Raw genomic sequence first — 23,006 nt, 5'->3', positions numbered from 1 at the left:
TTCCATAGTCCAGTCTGCTGGTGATGAGTGCGTGGGTGACTGTCCTTCTTGACTCAGGGGAGATCCACTTGAAGGTCTTGTGGAGGATGCAAAAGGTTATCCTGACGTTATCCACATTCCAATGGAAGAAGGATCGCAGCCAGCTTCTCCGAAAACGCTTTTGGACAATATAGAAATCATTGTGCGAACTTACACACTAGCCTTATCCGAAAGTCTTAAGGGAGTAGAACAAAGGTTGGGAAAAATTGAGCTGGACCTGGCAGCTCTTGGGCAATTGGATAGGCCTTTAAGGTCCCAGAATGTGTTACAGCCCCAAAAAGCTTTAACCCCATTGTACACCCCCCTAATTGATGGAGCAGCTGCAAAACCCACTAACCCCACTATTGATAAAAGCAAGTAGTGGCTATTTCAGCTGCTCCTAACCATACAACCACAGGTGTTCCATCTGGTAGTAAACCTTCCAGTAACCCTAAAGCAAAGCAACACAAAACACCTATGAGTAGATCAACTATAACATCCAATTGTACTGATACTCTAGCTAACACCCAGGCCAGGGAACCAAGTATCCCCCCGAATAGACTCTTAATAGCTGAAGAGAATGAGACCAGCCAAGTAAGAGGGGGACAGGGAAGGAGACCACCTACGGAACTTCCGCCAGAAGCTTTACCGTATGTGGTGGTACTCACTGGGGTCCCTGAGCTGACAAGTGGTAAGCGGGAAGGTTACTTCCAACTAAAAAATAAGATAATGCACTGGTTGTCATTTTACAGACCAAAAGCTAATTATATAAATGGCGAAATAGTCCACGTTCGCCGTCTGTCTTGGCTGGGTGGAAGAACAAAAGATATAGGGGGTGACATTGTAGTTGTAAACTTCAGGGACAGAAAGGCGGTCCAATACATTTTGAGCTGGCCCTATGGTAATGAAAACAACTGTATAGTGCCACGCCCACTGACTTATTTCTACCCAAGATCCACTGTATTTCCCCCCCCAACACTTAAACAACAATATCCCCTTTAATGTCCACATTTCAAACATGGAAACAGCTAAGAACTCCGCCTATCTGCATCAATTAGTTCCTGTGATGCATGGGTGGAACATTCTACCAACTAGTCATAATTTAGGAGGGAATGGAAAAATGTCCCATCTCTTCCCATTTACTCCCTTAGAACTATCAAACAGGTTTGAGGCATTCAGTGGACTGGAGGAGTGCGATTGATGTTCAAAGAGTATGGAAGATAATAGGGGTATTGAAATTGTTCCATGTATTTTGGGATGTACTGAGGAAAAAGGATTTAGTAGTCCAAAGCTAGGCTCACGCACTGTTGTAACATGAGATGAAACACATAGTAGATTGCCTGTTGCTCTACCTGTAGCGTCTCCTGGGGCAAATGAGGGTTCATTTTTGTTATCATTTGCCTCATGTCAAAAAAGTAGAGATTCCGGGGGGAATGAAAATGTGCCACGTACCTTGGAATATCATCATGAAAGAAAAGATAATAGCTGCCCTAAGGTGGATTTATGCCCCGTTTTTATAGGTGCTGATGATGTCAATAGGGGTTTGCCAGTTGTTTTACCCATTGTGCCCCACGATCTGAAAGAGGGACCTCCCTTGTTTAATCTTGTATCATGGAATATTGCAGGGGTACGTGTGAAACTAAGCGACCCTGACTGGAATATATACATGAACACCTTTGACATCTGTGTATTGCAGGATACATGGGCTACAGTACAAATGCACAGGGTTGGTTACAAAACCTACCAAATAGAGGCTGTGCCATCCCGAAGAGGTCGTGCATCTGGAGGCCTATTAGTATGGGTCAATGTTTCCATTAAATTAGGTATTAAAATGATTAACACTGACTCTCCAGACATTCTTTGTCTGGAAGTAACAACAGTGGATAACAGGGTGTTCTATCTTCTTAATGTATATAACAGTCCTCAGTCTTCCCACAAGGAATCCTCATGCATAGGGAAGTTAGAGTCATTTATGGATACACTAAAAACAGAGGCAAGTGTTATCCTATGTGGAGATTTGAATTGTAATTTCGAACCAATCACAGGGATAGCTCAATTGTTTGAAGAGGAGGATACGGCCAATGGAATACCTGCCCTGAACGAGAATAGTATGGTGGCCGGTACTACATTGGCTTTGCAGATTACGAGGTTCTTGACTTCACACGGCCTGAGAGCATGTAATGGCCGCATGCCTTCCGACAGCCTGAAAGCCCCTACTTTCAAAAGACGCGATTATGGAAGTAACTTAGATTATGTTATCGTCTCCTTTGACCTTTGGCCCTTTACAGTAGACCTGAAGGTCAAAGAGAGATACGAAAGTGACCATCGCCCTCTTGAAATGAACTTCTTACTAAGCATGTTAAAGGGGTTTGATATCCCGGAGGGAGACCACAGCCTAGCATCCTCATCCATAACTGACAATATTGTCCTCAGTAACAACCGTAGGACGGTTAAATGGGCCTTCATATTAGAAAAAGAGGACCTATTGGCCAATATTTACAGCATTTTTTTCAGATACCCTAGACTCATATTGTCCCCATAGCTGCAACCCTAAAAAATTTATTGAGTTACATAAGTCCATTTTCAGCAAATTATTAGAAATCCTTACAAAAAAACCTAAAAAAGGTGCTGGCAGGACTAATGTAAAATCCACAGGCAAACCTTGGTATAACAAGGAATGCCGTCTTGCCAAAACTGCACTGATTAAAGCTGTTAAAGGGGAAGGTCGGTTAGAAATTAGAGACAAAAGGAAGGCTTATAATAAAACATTACTAAGAGCGAAATCCTCATGGAATGAGGAAATATGGCTCAGTATGTTAACAGCCGCTAAAAACAAGGACCAGAGACAATTTTGGGAACTGGCAGCTAAGGAAAATAAATGGGAGAAAGGCTCCAGGGAGGTATATTTAGATGAGGATACTTGGGTTAAGCACTTCACGTCATTGTATGCAGCAAAAATTCCAACTGACGCTACAATAGACGTACCCTCGGTCATAATACCAGCTAACACCCACCCGGTAGTCTTTACTATGCAAGAAACAGAGACAGCAATTACCACAGTAAAGAAAGGGAAGGCGCCAGGGCTTGATAGAATTCCTGGTGACCTGTATCTGTACAATATAGATGTTTGGGCACCCTATTTAAACCATCTATTTAATATAGTTGCGGCTAGCGACCATAATCCGGACACATGGAATGGCGCAGAAATCATCACCATTTTTAAAAAAGGGGACCGTGGCGACCCAGCCAACTACCGCCCCATTAGCCTTTTAGATATTACGCAGAAGATATATGCCAGGCACATTTTAAATCGAATAAATTCATGGTTGGAGGAGGAGTCAATTTTATCTAAATATCAGGCGGGATTCAGGAATAAAACAAGTACTATTGACCAAGTATTTAGGCTATGCTGCTTGTATTGGAAATATGTCATCATCCGCAAAGGTCACTTGTATGTGACCTTTGTAGACCTACGAGCAGCATTTGACCTAATCCCACGCGATCTACTGTGGGAAACTTTGAATAGGCAAGGACTCCCAGGCGAATTATTAAAACTTGTGATGGGGTTGCATCAGGAGAACTACGCTAAGGTCAGGTGGGGCCCAAATGGGGAACTCACAGACCCGATCCCCATAAAAAGGGGAGTGCGTCAGGGTTGCGTTTTGGCCCCTACGCTTTTCTCCCTGTACGTAAATGATATTGCAACCTACATGGAAAATTGTGACAATGATTCGCCCCGACTGGGAGGGGAACGTGTTGCGTCCCTCCTCTTCGCGGACGACACAATTTTAATTTCACAAATGCCACGGGGTCTACAGACCCTACTAGACAGGTTCCAAAAGTACTGCATCCACAAAGGATTAGAAATTAACATAAAAAAACAAAATATATGGCCCTAAACCCGCACAAAACTTTTAAAAAGAATTTGATGTCAAATGGGCAAAAATTAGACTATGAGCACAGTTTTACCTATCTGGGGGTCTTGCTAGACTCTGTAATGGGAAGGGGCGCACAACTGGAAAAATCAAAATTGGTGTTCAAACAAAACTCTTTTCCAATAACACAGAGGTACAATAAAAGTGTGAATAAGGCAGTCACTCCAGCAATAGAGCTTTTTAGATATAAGGTTCAATCTGCCTCTTTGTATGGGGCGGAAATTTGGGGGCCGGTATGCAAAAAAACCTTTGAAGTACTGGAGAACAAATTCATCAGGGGACTATTAAAAGTTCCAACCAATACCCCATTGATACCCTTATTCCTTGACCTAAATATTAAACACACAGATCAGCACGCTATACTGAGACCATTGCTGTTGTGGGTCAGATTATGGACAACTTTGGAATTATCTGACTATAAAAATGGGTTGAAGGAAGTACTAGAGCTTGATAGAGATAACAAGATTTTTTGGTTTAAGCATGTAAAAAATTGGCTAATCAAGCTCGGATTGACACACTTTTGGAATGAGCCTGGTTCTCTAAACTCAGCTTCCAAGAAAACTGTTAAATTAACTTTTTGGTCATATGTGAGTCATGATTCTGTGTATATAAGAACACACGGTCCACTCACAGAAAAATTTCTCCTGGTAAAAAATGAGGCATCTTTTGAACAATTTCTTGATGAAATCCAGCTTCCATTGGCCAAATCTCTATACCTAAAATTTAGGTATGGAACGCTGAGGATAAAGGTAACTGAGAAAAGATGGGGAAAGACAGATAAAGACCATTGTAGCTTGTGCACCAACTATCAAAGGGAGGATATCTTCCACATATTGTTCTTTTGCCCTAGTTATGGCAAGGCAAGGAAAAGATGGATAGTCCCCTTGTGCCATAACATTGGCTCTATTTCCCATAGGGAAGCTGGCAGGATCTTAAGCACGGATACTAGCCAAGTAATTGTGTTCCGGATTAGTAAATTTTTATTGTCCGTTTATTTTAGCAGAAGGAAATCTTCTCTTTCATTTTAATCATGAAAAACTGTTCAATTGGGCTTTCCTTAAACATGAATATTGCCTAGGCATTGTACCTTTTAATCTTTGGCTGTTATAAATCAATTTAATGTTTTTTTAACTTTTCTACTATTTTTAAATATTTTAATATTTAATTAACTCTGCGCCAAACCCGGAACTGCAAAATTATGTGTCCAAACATGAAGAAATGTAATTTAATGCGTCCAACTATGATGAAATGTAGATGCAATGTAGTTTATGTAGTAGGATGCCCATTATAATGTATGAATTGATATTGTGGATATTTTATTATGAATTGTATATTCTATGTCATCTTTTATGTTGCAAATGCAATGAAATAAAGATTGAAATTGGAATTGGAAAATTGGATTCTGTCATTGAGGTATTTGGTCTATTGTTGTGTAGGCATTTGTAGGTGTGAGTGAGGACTTTGAAAGAGAAACAGTGGAAACTTCGTAGGTGTTGGCTGATGTGTTCGTATTGGGGGATGCAGAGGACAAGTCTGACGGCGGTGTTCTCTATTGTCTGGAGTTTGCAGAGTAGGGACTTGTCGGTGCCGGCATAGAGTGCGTTTCCATAGTCCAGTCTGCTGGTGATGAGTGCGTGGGTGACTGTCCTTCTTGACTCAGGGGAGATCCACTTGAAGGTCTTGTGGAGGATGCAAAAGGTGTTGAAGCAGCTGGAGAGAACAGCGTTGACCTGTCGGTTCATGATGAGTGAGAAGTCGAGTACGATGCTGAGGTTCTTGCCATGGTCTGAGGGGGTAGGTGGGGTTCCAAGGGTGGTCTGCCACCAGGTGCTGCCCCATGCAGAAGGGGTGGTACCGAGGACTTCTGTCTTCTCACCGTTGAGCTTCAGGAAGCTGTTGGTCATCCAGACAGCAATGTCTTGCATTACTTTCTGGAAGTTGAGTTTGGTAGTAGTGGGGTCTTTGGTGAGGGAGAGGATGAGCTGGGTGTTGTCAGCGTAGGATAAGTTGTTGAGGCCGTGTTGTCGGACGATGGCTGCGAGGGGGGCCATGTAGATGTTGAAGAGGGTGGGGCTCAGTCATGAACCCTGTAGGAACCGCAGGTGATTTTCGTGGGATAGGAAAGGAATGGTGGGAGTCTGATACTTTGTCTTCTTCCGGTGAGGAATGATCAGTTCCAGTCCAGGGCTGTTCCTTTTATGCTTGAGTTGTGTATTCTGGTGACTTGTGTGCAGTGGGAGATGGTGTAGAAGGCTGCTGATAGCATGAGTAGGATGAGGGCTGCAGAGTTGGCTTGGTCCAGGAGGGAGCTGATGTCATCTGTGGTGGCAAGTAGGGCAGTCTCTGTGCTGTGATTGCTTCGGAATCTGGATTGGGACGGGTCAAGGATGACGTTCTCGTCAATGAATTGTGTCAGTTTCCTGATGACTGTTTTCTCTGCAATTTAGCTAGATAGGCCGATTGTTCTTGAGGTCGCTGGGGTCAGTTGTGGGCTTCTGGAGCAGGGGTCTGGCTTCTGCGCGCGTCCAGGCATCTGTGAAGGTGCCTGTTTTGAAGCTGGTGTTGATGATGCATTGTAGTTGAGGTGCAATGGTGGCGGCGGCTCTGTGGTAGATGTGAGGGGGTCAGGGGTCGTGGGGGCCCCCGAATGGATGCTTTTCATGGTTGAGGCGGTGTCTTAGGCCGTGATTGGTGTCCAGTTGGAGATGGTGGGCTGGCTGGTGTTTGCGGGGGGCCGTCTGTGGCACCTGGTGGATGGTCAATGAAGTTTCGTAGAGGTTCTTGATCTTGAGATGGAAATAGGTTCCAAGCTTGTCGCAGAGGTCTTGAGATGAGGTGATGTCTCTGGCTTCTCTGCATGGGTTGGTGAATTATTGAATGACACTGAAAAGTTCCTTGGAGTTAGTGAAGTTGGCCAGGAATTTGTTATGGATGAAGTTCCTCTTGGTGGCTCTGATCTGGTGGTGGTAGTCCGTCACGGCGTCCTTGTAGGTGGTGTGGTTTTTGGTTGTCTTGGTTCTTCTCCAGGTGTCTGCAGGAGCGTCTGGCTTCTTGGAGAGCGGTGATGAACCAGGCAGCCTTCCTGGGGCATTGTCTGTCGGGGTTGAGTAGGTGAGCAAGCTCGTATCCGCAGTTCGAGATCCAGGTGTGAAGTTCTCTGGCTGCGTTGTTTGGGTCTTTTGCCTTGGGTGCCCAGGTGTGGTTGTCTCAGGTGAGGGTGGAGTTAAGTTGCTCATCGGTAACCTTGCCCTAGTTCCTTGGTGGTGGGCATGGGGCTGGTTTGGGTGCCTTGGGTTTGTTGATGGTGAAGTGTACACAGTGATGGTCGTCCATGGCGGCTGTGTTGTGTGGCTGAATTCAACACTGTTTCCTGGTCTGTGTGTCCTGGTCCGTGGGTCCGTGTGTTGACAAGTTGTTTAAGTCCGATGCTGGTGAGGTTGTCATGAAGAATAGTAGTTTGTTGAGGCGATGGTGAGCGATAAAGTCGGTGATGGTAGTGGCGAAGGGTGTTTGGGGGGCCGGTAGACGAGGGTTACTCAGAGTGTGGCTTTGGGGGTGATCTGGATCGGGAAGTGCAGGTTTTCGGGGGAGGGGAAGGTTTTGCTGGAGTTGGTGAGGCAGAGGGTGCTCTTGTGGGCAATGGTGAAGCCCCTTCCTGGGTGGTTGGGGTGGTCTTTCATCTGGATCTTGTATCCGTCTGGGTTGACGGTGCTGATGTTGGGGGCGGAGGATGCGTTGGTCCAGGTCTCTGTGAAGAAGGCAATGTCAGGCGAGAGAGAGTTGAGTAGGTTCCTGATTTCCTTGGCATGTTTGTGTATGGAGTGTACGTTGAGGAGGATGCATTTAAGGACATCGCAGGTGCCCGTGTCTGCGGTGTTGGAGGCCTAGTCTGGCAGCAGTGGAGGCAGGAGAACTGCCCGTGGGTCGTGTTTGGCCTGTTGGCATTCTCTAAGTCTTCCAGGGTTGAGTGCGAGGAGGGTGGTGGTGTCGTAGCGATGAGTAGTGGGAGGTCCAGTGTTCCTGGCGTTGGTCACCGTCGGGTTGTGGATGGGTGCAGACGGGCTTGCCTTTCGGCACACCAGCAGCACGACTGAGCAACAGCCGCCATTAAGTAGGGGAGGTGGGAGGGAGGAGAGGGTGGATGGCGGGAGCAGGGGAATTCTGGTGGGAGGATTTCCAGGGCGGAGGAGCCGCAGGGGCAGCAGCGGCGAAAGGCGAAAGAAACAGGCAGGCACGAGAAAATAAAAACAGTGGTGGAATTAGATCAAGACATAGATGGGCACAATAACAGTGGCACAGAAGGGACAAATTAATAAAATAACGGCTGAGAAAGGTTACAGTGGTTGCAGGCAGTCTGGTCCCAGTTGGAGCTGGAAACAGGCGCAGGAGCGCGCAGCAGCTTTGAACCTCCCAAGGAGGAGGTTGGGGTCTGGAGGCAAGAGACTGTACAGTGGAGCTGCGGGAAGAGAGTGGACCTTAACCGAGGGTCAACAGAGCTTTGATAAGGAATGGGTGAAGCCAGGTACTCAAGTGTATGCTGTACGATCCATCCTGAGAAAGAGTAAAATTATAAAGACAGCTATGCTATTTAAGGTTTTAGCTAAGAATTTAGAAAAGCACTTACAAATAGCTTTATTGTGTTAGGATGTCAGAAACTCTCTAAAGATGTTGTAAACACTCATCTTGTTTTTGCTGACCATAACATGTTAAGCCACTTTTATTATCACATTCTGTATGCATAGCATTCATAATTTATTCAGTAGACTGAGGATAATAAATAAACATTTTAAATGACAAGTCTCCATTTCTTAGTGCCATCTTTAAGTATGTTCTTATTAACTGAAAGATTGTTTGGAATGCAACTGGGAACCTGAACTCATCTACAGGTCAGGTAGTAAGCTCAAAACGCAACCTGCTCAAATCTGCACACTGTGTTTGTGTTAGTGCTGCGTTCCAACCAGTTCTCTAATTCAATGTTGCTACAATGAAATTAGTCCTTGTATCAGAGTGTTAGAAATCAGACCCCTGCTGTTGAGGGGACCCTACAGATTTTGCTTTAAAGGGAAAATGTATTTATTTGTTTATTTTTTTAGCAGAACCTGCCACTCCAAGATTTTAGATGTTGGGGACATGATCTCCCTGTTCACCATGCTTTCTATCAGGTGTAGTGGTTTGATTGGTAACAGCTAAGCACCTAAGGGTGGGTTTTGGAGTTACAGTGATATACACAATTTGGGTGATTATAACTTCATAATTATACTTAGAGCTGGCAGTGTGATCCTAGTTCTACCTATTACTCACCTATCCTCCTTCAAACTGCCCGTGCTCGAAGCTCAAGAAATCAGTTGCATCATTTTTGTTATTCCGAAGCTATTGAAGAATTCCCAGCTGATTCCTGAGTATTTGTTCCTCTGTTCCCAGGCCCCCTTTCCTTCTAACAGTTATTTTGTTGCCTTGATGTACCAAGCATAGATGTTACCATCACATGGAGAGAGTGGGTTAGAATCCTCATCTGGAGCTATTTGCAAACTAGTTTAGTAGCCTGACAGTAGGACAACAGTGAGATCCATGGAAACCACACCACTCTGGATTTCCCATTGTGTCTAGTTTTCAGAAATATCAGCAGTGCATAGGTTTGATTGGGTGACAGACCCCGGGCCCCAACAAATCAGCTAACCACATCCTAAGAAATTATGTAAGTTCAATGCAAATTCTTGACATTTCCACAGTTTATTTCTTTGTCTTTTCTGCCCTGGTGATAGGCTTACTCACACAATTGGGATACACTTTTTATCACAAGTATGGGGATGCCGGGTGTCAAAATCCAGAACATGCCCAATTGAAATGTAAGGAAACTCTGTGATTTGATTAAAAGTTTGAGATTTGACTGAATCTGGAGAGTCATGCCAGTGCCACCTCTCTGAACTCTCCTGGGAGCTTACTTTTCAGATTTCCAAGCATACCAGCTTGCTACAGGTCCAAATATCTCAGCTACCCCATCCTAAAATTCGATGTGAAATCAAAGCATAATTCTTAATGTTTCCACAGTGCCACAGGGCACATGAGTTGGGTATTGTGTTTATTGGGAGAAGAGTAGAAATACTGTTTGTCAGGACCTTTGTCATCCACCACAGACTTTGGAGCTTTACTGACACATGAGGAACAATCACTCAGTATAAGTATAAGAAAAAGTGTTGGAATCATCCCTGAGATGGGTGAGATAGGTTTATTTGGGTACATGCACACCCATGGTTCTAATACAGCAGACAATCCCCAGCACAGCACAGATGTCTGTCTTATTGAAACATTTCCTCGTGTTTTTTGCCCTTTCATGTCCTGTCAAATATGTACATCACACATGTGGAGTACATACATGTGGGGCACACCAAAAACCTTTGGCACCTTTACAATACCCAAGTGGGAAACAAAGACGCACATTTGATCAGGAAATATTTCGTAGAAATAAAGGTAAGGAAGGCTTAACCATTACCTGTCCCAAATATAACAATATGGTTCCTCTTTGGAAATGAGAATGAATGGATGGAGGTCTACTGCCACTTGCAAGCCGCCATCACAATATCAGCAGGTCCTAAACAGTGCAGGGGGCTGCAATTAGCAAGCTGTCGAATTAAAATTCATTCACAGAAGGTTTTGTGACCCTCTCTGAATTCATATTTTACAGTGAGACTTATTATTACTGGTTCTCCCCCTAACCACGGTAACGTTGACTTATCCACAATTGGTATAGATCCCTAGTAGAGGCCACTACCTGTGCCCAGGGCCTGTAAATTAAATGCTACTAGTCGGCTTGCGGCATTGATTGTGCCCCCACACATGTAACCCTTTAAACATGTCTCATGCCTGCCACAGTAGAGCCTGTGTGTAATGTTTACACTGCCATGTTGGCTTGGCATTAAAAAACACTTGCCACACCTTAAACTCACCTTTTACTATATATAAGTCACCCCTAAGAGTGTTCCTGTGCCTGGTCCATTAGAAGCTTTTACGACCAGAAAAAAGATACCTTGTTTAGCAGGACTTGCATGCCTCCTGTATCTGGCCAACGCTCCATTACTGTCTGCCGGAACTCTGGACTTTGCTATGGTCCAGCACTACCAAATACCCTCCATAGGTGCTTATTGCTTCTAAGTACAATTTTTATATTTAATATTTAAAAATTCATATCAAGACTTCTACTTATGGGTTTCAGTCATTTTGGTCTTGTTTTATTAATAAAATCATAATCTATTTTTCCAAACTGGCGTGGAGTATTTCTGTTGTGTTTTCACTGTGCTACTGTTTGAAGTGTTGCACAAATACTTTGCACATTGCCTCTTAAGTTGTCGTATAGTTTGTACCAAGTGTGGTAAAACTGTGCATTTGATGAAAACATAAATGTTGGGATGGTGCACGTTTGGTTCCCTACACCCTCTTAGGAGATGTTGGCATATAGTCCTGCTAGCTCACAGTGCACCTTCCAAATCCCTATCCTTGCAGTGTACAAACGTAGTGCAACCTCAGAAAATGACAACTGTGATCCCCAAGGATATTGTGGTAACATATCTGAAACCTTTTCGTTTGGACTCTCATGCATAACCAAGATCTGCACACAAATGTGCCCACAAAATACTGAGCAAGGCTTTACAATATTTATTGAAGCGTTGTGGTTCTTGCATAAACATGTGCACTGCGATTATGAGTAGACTGAAACAGATTCACATAATTAGCATTATAAGAACTATGAAAGAATGATCATTTCCACCATTGAGGTAAGACATTGTATATTTGCAGGCGTAGAAGTACTGGGTATGACTGTACTGATAACAAGCACTCCCTAACCTAGTCTTGCCTAGGGTGGGTCATCTGCCAAATCCCTACCAGGTGGACTAACTCCCCATTACCTTTGGGTAAGTTTCATCAGGCTGTCCTTCTTGGGGTAGAGCTGGACATCCCTTGTGTTGGTACGCAGGAATATGCTGAGCTGAAATTCCAGGATGTGGCTGTGTATTTATAACAATAGAATCCAGGTGGCAATGTCGCAACCCTTGTTTGGACCACCGTTATTTATTCTAGTTGAATAGCAGTGTTGCCAACCAGACAAATAAGTAATATGACATGTCCACGGTGAACTGTATCCCTTAGACTGAATGTTCAAGGTACCATGATAGAGTGCTTATACAGTTCAAATGTAAGCAATCCATATTCAGAGAATATTACCCTGCATTTAGATGAATGTAAATGTTTGTCAAAATTCATTGTGTGTAAAAAACAAGACAACCTAAGAAACACAAGGCCTATCCTGATCATGTGACATAGTTAAGTAGTGTGGCTCACTGGTTAGAGGCGGCAGACCCGAGAGCAGAGGACGGCCCGGGACCAGGGTTCGATTCCCGACGCGGCAGGTTTCTGGACCAGGGTCAGCGGACTCGATAATTCTCTCGCCTCGGTGCCCACTCTGATCAGCGATCACACTCGACAACTCTGGGCACTAGCTTGCCTCATCTTCACTAATGGCCCCACCAGACCGCTGGGGATGCCCGTTCTCACCCTGGAGATACCCATTAAAGGACCATCTCTCAGGGAAGCCAGGAAGGGTTTCGCAGCGGTCGAAGCGCGGAGGTACCCCTTCGGGAGTGATTCCAGCGCTATATAAGCACATAATTAAGTCTGCCTGCTCTGTGCCAAGCTACCAGAGGGTGAGCACAGGTTAATTTATGGTGTGTCCTGCTAGGACAGGGTGCATACTTCTGCCAAACAGAAATCTAATTTCTAACAATATATCATGCATATAAGATAGTTTTACTGTAGAATGCACTGTGACTCAGCATTCATATTAAGGATTTTTAGAATGAAAGCTCCATCCCTGCACCCATCTATACAATATGCCTTTCCAGTCTAGCCATTCCAATCCAGCCAGCTAAATATCACAATTATATGAGTACCAAAATTGTGCATGAACTCAGATGTCTACATCAAATACCAATAGCAAAATATTAACAGGCAGCGTGGGCAATGTATGAAAATATTTATTTGGAGACTTCCTTGTGACATGGGTTGAAAATGTTTTCAAATCTTCTAATGAATTCAGCTGATTTAATTGAGATGTATATTTTTGGGGGTGAATCATAACAATTGTGATGAAAATACAGTTCAGAAGCAAATATTTAAAAACGTTCTCTTACCACACTAACCGCATGTTGGCAATAAGTTAGGGCTAGCAGCAGTATGCTTGGGTTCTTGTTGTACTGCCCAGGCAGACAGACAGAGACCTGTGATTGAAAACAAATGAACATTAGGATAAAAGTGAACAAGATTTTCAGAGGGTGTTACAGGCTATACATCATGTGTGTCAAATCAGCAAATGGACACATCTTCTACTGCATAATTTAATGTAGATAAAATAATAATAATACTCACACTCAACCACTTGTGAATGGTACTGAATGCCATAAATACCCAAGTTATGCTACAGGCTAAGGACTTCAATATTGCGATTTTAATTCTGTGGTGAAGATAAAGAATTGGGAAAACATTCATCTGTAAAACAGGAAGAAACCCACCCACCCCTGTGACAGTTTCATATGACATGATAGTCTCCGAGCAATTTGTCAAGAGTTTTCACCCCAACCAGAATAACACATAATATATGCATTTTTCTCCCTTGATTAAATGAAGGGAAATTGAGCCTTAAGTGGTTCGGCATTACTAAAGGAATATGGCATATTGAGCATGAAAGCAGTGAATGAAGTACAAAGATCTAGGGCACCTTGATCTGAAGGCCAGAATCCATCCCCATGCTCCATCTCCTTTGCTGTAAAACACTCTTCTACTCTGATGCACTGCTTCACTGGAGTTCACTGTAACTCAGGAGTGCCAGATATGTCCTGAACCAAAGCTTATAATGGAGGTATGTTAATGCAACCTATCCTGCTTCCAGCACTATGGAATGAGATCACATCTACAACATCCTTCCCACTTGACATTGCTAGTTATCACTTACTGTTTCTGCACTTTATTAGAAAAAACTGAATCTCTGTTTAATAAACAACTTAACAGTGTGGGGTTTTGTCCTTAAGAAGGAAGAAGCTGTTTGAGTTCTAGTGGTGAGGACATCACACAGAAATCTCAGAACAAAAGAAAGCAGCAATGAAGAAATTAGGTTCCCCAATCAGTATGGGAATAAAGAGACACAAGCTATTGTGTATAGTTGGAGAAATAGAGGTCATGTCTGGGTTTTTCTTAGCAATTCTGCACTAAGTAAATCTAGTAATCAGCAAAGGAAGACATTAAGTAAGCACCACTGATTTCAACAAAGGGTTTTGAGGGCCTTTTTTTAATCCTTGCAAAAAGTGTAACTTTACAGAGAAAATTATGGCTAAAAACATTCATTATTGAACCTAAATATATTTGTAAAAATATATATATATATATATATGCTTTCTTGTTTCCCGAGATTAAAATCACTGTGATACCTTTCAGTCTACGAGTGCTGCCTCTTTCTTGAAAACTAAGAAGAGTTTTGAGCGTTTTATATATATATATATATATATATATATATATATATATATATATATATGCAGGCAAAGCACGAAGACTGAAATCTGGAGCCCCAGACCCAGAAAACGACACGAGTCCCAAAATCAAGGCAAGTTCTTTTTATTTTCTTAAGGCAAAGGCAGCATACGAGACTGACGCGTTTCGGGCAGTTGCCCTTGTTCACAGTCACAGATTACCCTACATGCCTGGTTTTTTAAATTGCTAGTGCACACCATGTGATAGTAAAAAACATAGAAGAGTTACTATTACGGTTTGGGTTATACATCCTCTAGAGTATGGCTGCTATATTGAAAAGTCCTCTTGTTTTGAATACACAAAAATCAATTTTTTAATTCATTTACAATATAGATAATTTAACACAGGATTGTATCTGCATAAATGCATGATTATGGTCTAAAACAGTCTCTCTTATAAAGTGCAAAGTGCAAGGTGCTATATTGTGCAAATTGTAAATCTTTACATCTTGTGCAAAATAGGCATTTTTAGTTATAAAAGTATAAATACTTAAAAACTTTCAATACAAAATTAATTGTTCTATCATAAAAATGTTTTATCCTATATACACCTTAAAAGAAACAAGATCTGCACACATATATACTCTGTGCAAAATCGCAATATAAATACAAGAACCGTAAAGACCAAAAAATACTGTTATCAATCCTGCAGGGACATCTTAAAATGATGGCAACCCTGTTTATCCTAATTATATATATATATTGCAAAAACAGTTACCAAATGCTCGGAGTCACCCACATGTTGTTTTTCTTCACCTTTATTGTTCTGGTGACAGCAAGAGATTAACAACAGCTTTCAGCAGCGTAGGTTTGCGCAACATATGCCACACATATGCCACATGCGTTCTGGATATTTCCTTGTTCACTGGCTTGGCGGTTTGGACGGGGAGAGTCAGTATGCAGGTATTTATCTAGTTTTTTACGCCCATCAATGTTCCCCCTACTGGCAGGTGCTTGCTAGGCATTCTGGTCTTGTTAGTTCTTTAGCGTTGTTTGTAAGTCATAGTGACAGTTACTGTCTCTCCCTCTTCCCACACTACATTCCATTGGGTCGCTCACATCGGGCCATATCAATCCCTCGCTCAGTGATGTCAGCCAGAGCAGGTATGAGGTTCCATATTCCGTGCCTCATTACAAAGCACACGGACCAGCGGATGCCAGGGTGTTGATCCGTGACCGAGGCAGGCCACTTAATGTTGCAAAAACAGTTACCAAACGCTTGGAGTCACCCACACATCGTTTTTGTTCACCTTTATTGTTCTGGTGACGGCAGGAGATTAACAACAGCTTTCAGCAGCGTAAGCTTGCGCCACATATGCCACACGCGTTCTGGATATTTCCTCGTTCACCGGCTTGGCGGTTTGGGCGGGGAGAGTCAGTATGCAGGTATTTATTGAGTTTTTTACGCCCATCAATGTTCCGCCTACTGGCAGGTGCTCGCTAGGCATTCTGGTCTTGTTAGTTCTTTAGCGTTGTTTGTAAGTCATAGTGACAGTTACCGTCTCTCCCTCTTCCCACATTACATTCCGTTGGGTCGCTCACATCGGGCCATGTCAATCCCTCGCTCAGTGATGTCAGCCAGAGCAGGTACGAGGTTCCATCTTCAGTGCCTCATTACAAAGCACACGGACCAGCGGATGCCGGGGGTTGACTCCGCGACCGAGGCAGGCCACTTAATGTTGCAAAAACAGTTACCAAACGCTTGGAGTCACCCACACGTCATTTTTATTCACCTTTATTGTTCTGGTGATGGCAGGAGATTAACAACCGTTTTCAGCAGTGTACGTTTGCACCAAATATGCCACACGCGTTCTGGATATTTCCTTCTTCACTGGCTTGGCGGTTTGGGAGGGGAGAGTGAGTATGCAGGTATTTATCGAGTTTTTTACGCCCATCAATGTTCCGCCTACTGGCAGGTGCTCGCTAGGCATTCTGGTCTTGTTAGTTCTTTAGCGTCGTTTGTAAGTCATAGTGACAGTTACTGTCTCTCCCTCTTCCCACATTACAATCCGTTGGTTCGCTCACATCGGGCTTTATCAATCCCTCGCTCAGTGATGTCAGCCAGAGCTGGTATTAGGTTCCATCTTCAGTGCCTCATTACAAAGTACACGCACCAGCGGATGCCAGGGGGTTGACTACGTGACTGAGGCAGGCCACTTAATGTTGCAAAAACAGTTACCAAACGCTTGGAGTCACCCACACATCGTTTTTATTCACCTTTATTGTTCTGGTGACGGCAGGAGATTAACAACAGCTTTCAGCAGTGTAAGTTTGCACCACATATGCCACACGTGTTCCGGATATTTCCTTGTTCACTGGCTTGGCGGTTTGGGCGGGGAGAGTCAGTATGCAGGTATTTATCAAGTTTTTTTACACCCATCAATATTCCGCCTACTGGCAGGTGCTCACTAGGCATTCTGGTCATTTTAGTTCTTTAGCGTTTGTAAGTCATAGTAACAGTTACTGTCTCTCCCTCTTCCCACATTACATTCCGTTGGGTCGCTCACATCGGGCCATATCAATCCCTCGCTCAGTGATGTTAGCCAGAGAAGGTACGAGGTTCCATCTTCAGTGCTTCATTACAAAGCACACGGACCAGCGGATGCCGGGGGGTTGACTCCGTGACCGAGGCAGGCCACTTTTTGTTGCAAAAACAGTTACCAAATGCTTGGAGTCATATATATATATTTAACCACAACACACTCTCACCTCTAAGAGTGCAAACGAGCCACTTCATACTGATAATGTGGCACACAATCCTTTATTTCAGCAAGCTCATGACGCTTTTTGATCCAATCAACCCATTGATCATATGGCATTGCAAAAGGTCACTTGCTTAGTTTAAATAAGCGTGCATGGATGGACGTTGAAGAATAAGACTCTCCGTTGGCAATATTATAAGGAGCAAAAGCGGTAGTAGTCACATTCAAAAAGTATTCATTGTAATAACCAGTGGAACAATTGAAGTTAGTATCCGAAATATCACTTGATTGTTTTTATTGTACATTATCCGCAATACCGCTGGACAGAAAATAATTCCTGTACATTATCCACAATAACACTGGTCCAAAAATAATACCTTGCAAGGCATCAAACCTTCACTTTGTTTCAGTGACTACAATGACCATAATCCTTTGCACAATAGTGCCAGTAATAACCTCCACTGTGTCCTTCAATTGCAACAGTAGTAATTTGTTAAATGTTCCATTTCTCATTGAAGTTCTGCTACTGCAGAGAATATGAGTGTTTCCTGGCACAACACAAAATTGATTTCTCGAGGCTGGATGGTGACAATGTATGTAAGACAACTTCGATAAGAAATGGAAAATCTAATAAAGTGATTTTGTTGTAAGGGAAGGACACAGGGAGGCAGTTACCTGCACAATTGTGAAACAGATTATGGTCATGGACATCATTAGGGGCTGCATGAGTGTATGAGTAAATACGTCTTTGGCTGTATTAGTGTGTGAGTAAGTACTGATATGGGTGTGTGAATGGGTTTGAGAATGGTAGTGTGGAAGTTGGAGTGGGTTTATGAAAGGTTATTTGGGGGATGTGAGTGGGTTTGTCAGATTCTGTGATGTCATTTGAGATGTCATGAGTGCGGTCATCAGTGATGTAACTGACCATGTCATGAATGATGTAATATGTGATGTCATAAGCGGTTCATTGCTGGGGAGCAAGTTATAATTAGCTCACTAACTATAACAGCTAAATTTCTCTGGTTTTGTATGAGTGAAACGCCAGCCTAACTATAGGGTCCTCGTAACCTTTGTTTTTTTCCTGTGAATTTCTAAGGTTTTTTTCAATCCGTTTACTAATGATGTTCATATGGTATGGTACCAGCATATCATGGACAAAACATTGTTTGATGAATGTATTGGGTCCTGAATATAATTTAAAAAAATATCACCATTTGATTTGAATACTATAAATGATACGCTTGATGAAATAATATTTTTGTACATTTCTTTAGGGCACAATATTTATGCCAAACAATTTTTTTGTCAATGATATACTCATATATAATCGTTTACACAGAAACTAATAGAAGACATTTTTATGTAGTTAATATTGGGGATTGTTATCCAGATGGACCTGGAATGAAAATTATTTGTAACGCTTATTAAATCTTTTCCATAGGGATTTTTATGAGATCGATCCAGACAATTAGACAATAGGTAATTCAAAAAATTTCAAAATGTCAGTAGAATATACAGGACCCAGAATAACTTTTAACAGGCAAATTTATATAAAGCAAGGAAGGAGTTTGGCAGCTTAAAGAGCTACAATGTATTAGGTAATTTTAAAATGTATGAAAAACAAAAGACCAGAGAGAGATAGATAGAAGGGAGCAGACTTTCTTCAGCCTAGTAACCAAATAGTTAAAATGGTTATCGGGCTATTAGAATTTAAGAGAATATTATGAAAGCACTAAAAATTGAAAATTGGTTGAGACAGATATTGATTTCTATGGAAGATAGTTCTTCCATCGAACAGTTTCCTGAGAAATTAAAATGACTTAGGATGACTCTAGCGCAAGTATCTCACATGGAAAAGACTTAAGGTCAGGAATATCTTGACTTGAAGAAAGATTTACCTAACAGCCTAGATGCACTTATTAATTATTTCCTAGGGTGTTGCACTTTATGTATTTTATGTACAATTTGTATGGATTGTTTGAGTTTTAAAAAAGATGGCAGCATTTGCAGCAATGCCTGACTGACTTTATTTAAAAAAGATGGTAAAACACTCTAGTTTATATCTGTACATTTCATTTATAAAATGAGATACCAAATCGTTTTAACTTTCTAGTACTTCAAATAAGTGTAGGTGTAGTTTAAAGTGATAACAGGAATGGAAAACCAGATATTTCTGGAGAAGCCCTCAATCAATCATCAAACACATATAATACCTAACAATAACTATATTCACTTGTTTTAATACTTGATGTTATATAGCTGTGGTTCATGTGGAAGGCAATTTAAAAGTTGACATCTAATGTGAGCTACAAGAAGCTAACACATCACCAACATAAAGGACATTGCCTATTTGTAATATTACTGGTTGTCACAATTGAAGAGGCTGGGATAACTGATAGACCCTAACTTGGAGCCAAGTGGTATTTTTTAACTTTATTGGGCCATGATAGAAGTGAGTTGTAGTGATTTGTACATTTTCTAAAACCAAAAACTTCAAAAAATAGTGTAAACTAAATACCTTACGGCAAAACTTGTACAGTTGGTGTGACATTGTAACATTGTTGAAACCCCTCCCAATATCAATATTTTACTTGAATATAAAGTACTCAATAGCTTTTGATTTTTTTGAACGAAATTCACCATGGTGGAGGAAGTAATGTTAGTTCGATTTTTGGGACATTAACCACATGGCTGCTGCGGGGATTTTTGCCCTGTGCTGCAAATTGCCATTTTGCTGTTTCCATGACGAGCTCAGCTCGTCATCAGCACACGACACCCGTGGGTGATGACGAGCTGAGCTCGTCATCAGCAGCGAAAGGGTTAACTAAAGTATTTTAATTAGATTTGTGTGTCCATTCATAAAATCAGTATGTACAAATTCCTTGCATTATCTTGAAAACTTTCTGGGAGTAGAATCCAGTACAAATACAGTCTACTGTTCAAGTGACCCCTCTGCTTAACATCTGTAAAGTAACACTTGTAAAAAATATGTGAAACATTTTTGAAAAATTACTTGGGGACATTGGTAATAGACTAAGTGTGAAAATTAATAAGAATTATACATATATATATATTGTTTGTGAGTCATGATTAAGATAAGAATATATTCTGACTTCATAACCCTGTATCATTTTAAATAGATGTTACATCATCAGAAATGGGTAAAATACATCTTTAAAATGATGTGATAATCCCTCATGCTTAATTTCCCATTCAACAACTTCAATATCACAGGAATCAATAATTTGAAGAAGCATAATTTCCTATGAGTTCTAGGTGAGACCCTAATTGTGGTCTGAGAAATAGGAAATGACGTGTAAATTGCTATTACAACAACCAATTACCATGATAATTCCAAATTAAGAACCAGTTTCCTACAAGGGGATTTCACTGGAGTCATATTTAGAATAGCCCCTACAGATACAAATAGAACAGAATATCACTCTTTTACTTTTTTCAGGGAAGGAATAGTGATTCATAGTATTTAAATATATACATAAATGTAGATTTTCTGGAAGGAACATTTTCAGCAATTCAGAGATAGTTGAGGTAGATCTCTGAATGAAATTGTAGATGCTTATGCTTGGTTGGAAAATAAAAACAAGACTGGACTACTTGGTTTTTGATATCATAACTATAGTTTGAGGTGTCAAATTTACACATATTAACCGAGGCTTATACATACTTTAGTTTTTGACAGAACCGTACCAATGAGGAGGATTTAAGGCAATGGAAGTTAGGATGAACTAAATATCGGAAATTCTAGGGACCATTAAAAATTCAAGGAAACATTTCCTGTTGATTCAGACTGTTTTTCTTTGCCCTGGCTTACTACTGGAAGACTGTCTATATACCAAGGTAGAGAATATGCTATTAGTGCACAAAAAAAGTGATAACCAATATTGTTTACTCTTCAGCTTTTCACATACTATCCCTGAAGGATTGGCATAGACAGAGCCATTTTCATGAATGTTAGCCTTTTTACTCCAGGAGATTTATGAAATTGAATACTAAGGTTTCTCTCACACATAAGCTGCTTATAAATTACAACATCCTTTGACGACACTGGCAACTAAGGAGCATACTGACATATTTACCACCACTGTGGAAAGTCTAATCAATCGGTCTACGTCTTCAAGCCAAAAAACAGTAACTCCTCTATCAAAAAGGTCCTCAGTAGACTTTTCTATTTAAATATGCCTCAATTGGTATTAAACATTTGCACCAGGCTGTTACTTATTGAGACATTCCATTCATATGCATATGGCAACTAAATCTAGAAGTGAGTAAATAACCTATCTGATACTTTAAAGAACTAAGAGGCCGCTTTAATAGATCACTAGTTGGCTGGAAACCAACAGGATGAAGCTCAACGCAGCCAAGATGAAGGTTTTGCATCTGGAGATATATTTTAACTTCTCCATCAATTTGACACTGACCCAGACCATGTTTGTGGTTCTCTCACTGTTCACCTACAAAGTAAAAATATTTATGTTTTTTCTGGGATGGAGAGATGAACCTCAAATCTCACATTGTCAGCAAGGCCAATGCTTGTTAGTTCAAGATGCTCCTCAAATCTCACATTGTCAGCAAGGCCAATGCTTGTTAGTTCAAGATGCTCCACCTTTGTAGACACAGAGACACACTAATTAATGGTGATAGCACTCATTAATGCAAACTACATTACTGGAAAGGGGCGACCACTCGGTCCCCCCGAACGTATGGCGGAGTGCCTCGATCCCCCCGGGAAGCCATTTTTGGGCGGGAGGCGCGTCTCGGCTGGTATGCCCGAAGCGGCGTAGCCGGGGCGCGCTTGTTCCCGCCCTAGAGTGGGCTGGCCTAGACACCGACGTAGCCAGCCACGCCCTCGGGGCAGGCAGGGGCGGGTTTACGCCCGCCCTGAAGACGGATAAAAAGGGACGCAAGACCAGAAGACGTCCTCTTGTTCTTGTGCTCCGAAGCTGCACCTCCTCGCTACACGTGAGCTCGGGACAGAACGAAGAGCCAATTTTGAGCGTTTTGATCTTTTTCTTTGTCTTCTAGATACTTCGTCGGAGAGATGCCCAAGAAAGACGCAAAGAGAATGACGACCGACCAGATGGTGCGGGCCCTTTGCAAAGAGGTGTCCGACATAAAGAAACGGTTGGCCGAGCGAGACGGGGAGGAGGGTTCGGGCCCTGCGCCGGCTGGTGGGAGACCTAAGAGGCCGAGAAGGGTTCCAGCCGGTGGAGACGTCCCGGTTCCCTCCGCCCCGCTCGAGGCGCCGACCCCAGTACCGATGGAGGGGAATCCAATCCCCGTTGTCGTCACCCCGACATCCAAGGAAGACATGCCCCCCGAGCTGGCAGCACAGCTAGCAGCATGGTTGGGGGATAGTAGTGATGGCGCCACGGCTGCCGAGGCACAGGCGCTGATAAAAGGGCTGCGTGAGAAGAGAGATGCAGCTAAAGTGACTGCGCCGTTGGCGGGAATAGACAAGCCGCGAGCGGCAGAAGCTGCGTCCGGTTCAGGTAAGCGGCCATTGCCGATTGCAAGGGACGAGTCAGCACCCTCTCGTAGAGAGAGATTGGGACAACATGTGCCTTTAGCTATAAAGGAAAAGATCTGGGCAGGGGAGTACGTGAATATTTTCTCCTTGCTTGTTGATCATTATGAGGTGGAGCATGTTAAAAGTCAGAAGGACCTAATGCATCCGAGTGTTTGGCGCGCAAAAATGGCCGCCTTTAAGGTAAATGAGAATATTGGCAACTGGGGCAATGCGTGGGGTATTTTTACATCGA

General features: G+C 42.4%; 1 protein-coding gene across 1 annotated transcript in view; it reads right to left on the bottom strand.

The window, feature by feature from the left end:
• TRPC4 (transient receptor potential cation channel subfamily C member 4) overlaps positions 1–23,006 on the bottom strand; it is a 1,290,729-nt gene that overhangs the window by 869,639 nt on the left and 398,084 nt on the right. Inside the window, exon 2 of the mRNA XM_086935069.1 lies at positions 13,136–13,222. The gene's annotated coding sequence lies outside the window, so the exon portion shown is untranslated. The remainder of the gene's footprint in view (positions 1–13,135; positions 13,223–23,006) is intronic.

This window comes from Lissotriton vulgaris, chromosome 8, assembly GCF_964263255.1.
Source record: "Lissotriton vulgaris chromosome 8, aLisVul1.2, whole genome shotgun sequence".
Taxonomy (NCBI): domain Eukaryota; kingdom Metazoa; phylum Chordata; class Amphibia; order Caudata; family Salamandridae; genus Lissotriton; species Lissotriton vulgaris.
Note: the sequence above shows the minus strand (reverse complement) of the source record. Positions and strands in the feature narration are given on the sequence as shown.